This window comes from Nicotiana sylvestris, chromosome 3 (assembly GCF_000393655.2).
Source record: "Nicotiana sylvestris chromosome 3, ASM39365v2, whole genome shotgun sequence".
Lineage (NCBI taxonomy): Eukaryota > Viridiplantae > Streptophyta > Magnoliopsida > Solanales > Solanaceae > Nicotiana > Nicotiana sylvestris.
In genome coordinates, this window is record NC_091059.1 from 200,144,436 (window position 1) to 200,146,117 (window position 1,682).

Consider the following 1,682-nt stretch of genomic DNA (forward strand, 5'->3'; position numbering starts at 1 on the left):
AATAACGCGTTAGACTCTTTAGGCGCGATTTAATTAAATTACATTCTTAAATTCGGGTGCGCATTTATGTGACCCAAATCCAAATCTCAATGGAGTCGGAATGTATTAACAACCACGGGCGCATTGATTGTGACGTGGTTCGAAATGCATTTTCACGACGTTGCAATTTCATAAAAAAAATATAATAATAAAAGTGGTTTAAACTTAATAAAAGCACACAAGTTATAACATGTATTAAATTCAGATATTTATCCATTATAACAATTTAAGCGACCGTGCTAGAACCACGGGATTCGGAGGTGCCTAACACCTTCCCTCGGGTCAACAAAATTTCTTACTTAGAATTTCTGGTTCGCAGACTTCATTTGGAAAGTCGAATATTTTCCTCGATTTGGGATTCAAGATAAACCGGTGACTTGGGACACCAAAATCCAAACCTTTCCCAAGTGGAGACTCTGAATTAAATAAATAATCTCATTTCGAATATTGTCACTTAAATTGGAAAAACTCCCTCGCGCATTTATCCTTCGGGGTAGGCACGCAAAAAGGAGGTGTGATAGCTCTGGCGACTCTGCTGGGGACAAGAACCCAGAACGTTTGTTCAGGGTTCAGAATTCGAGCTTAGAATAATTGTTATATTTGGCTTTATTATCTGATCGTTATTACATGTTTTGGCATAACGTGCTAAATGTTGTCTTTTACTGCTTTGATATTATTTGGACTGTATATAAACTGTGCCGAAACTCTTCTCTTCTTACCTCCGGGGAGGAGCTTGTTGGTCAAGACTCCCTATTATGTTAGTGTCATACCCTGAAATAAGAAAGAGGCCGGACAAGTTACAAAGTCGGACGATCTCGCGGATCCCCGGTACGTAGCCCCCTCTTCGACTCGAGTTGTCCGCTCGGGTACACAGTCTAGAACAAATACCCGGGTTATAAACCTAGTATAACAAAAACTCATGTCGGATCCCTAGTAGGAACGCTTATTTGCATCACGTTGCATTTGACATAGGGGACTCAACACAGGGGTTGGGTCCGTCTAGGACAAACAACCCAAAATGAAAAGACCATCCTGCTGCATCCCGTTTGTTTTGCGCATTTATTTGCTTCAGATCTACATGCTGATCGATTTTTAAAAAAAATTCAAAAAGGGAAAGAAAAATAGCAGCGTAGGGAGATAATTACTTATTTTTAGAAAAATAAAACCAATGTCCAAGTAGGGTCAAAACCTCGCCGAAATTCTCTTTAAAAAAAATGAAAACAAAATTTGTCTTTTAGTTTGATTTATTAAAAAAAACATATATAACACACAAAAAAAAAAATCTTTTTAATCACTTTCAAAATCCAAAAAAAAGTATTTGTTTAAAAATAAAAAAGGGGAAAATTCAAAATTCAAAAAAAATAAAAATATTTTTTCTTTTGTAGTATCTCTTTCATAAATTCAGACTAATAGCCCAAATACTTCCTTAAAAGATTTTTCGAAGTTTCAAATAAAAGAGAAGTGAAAAGAAGTTTAAAATTCAAAGAAAAACTATTTCTTTAGTCTTCGTCTCTTTTCAAAAAATAATAAATAAATAAAAACAAAAAAATATAAAAATCCAAAAAAATATTTTCTCCTTTTCTTTAAAAGATTTTATTCAAAAGGGGGGGGGGAGGTTTAGTTTATTTCCCTATTCCTGATCT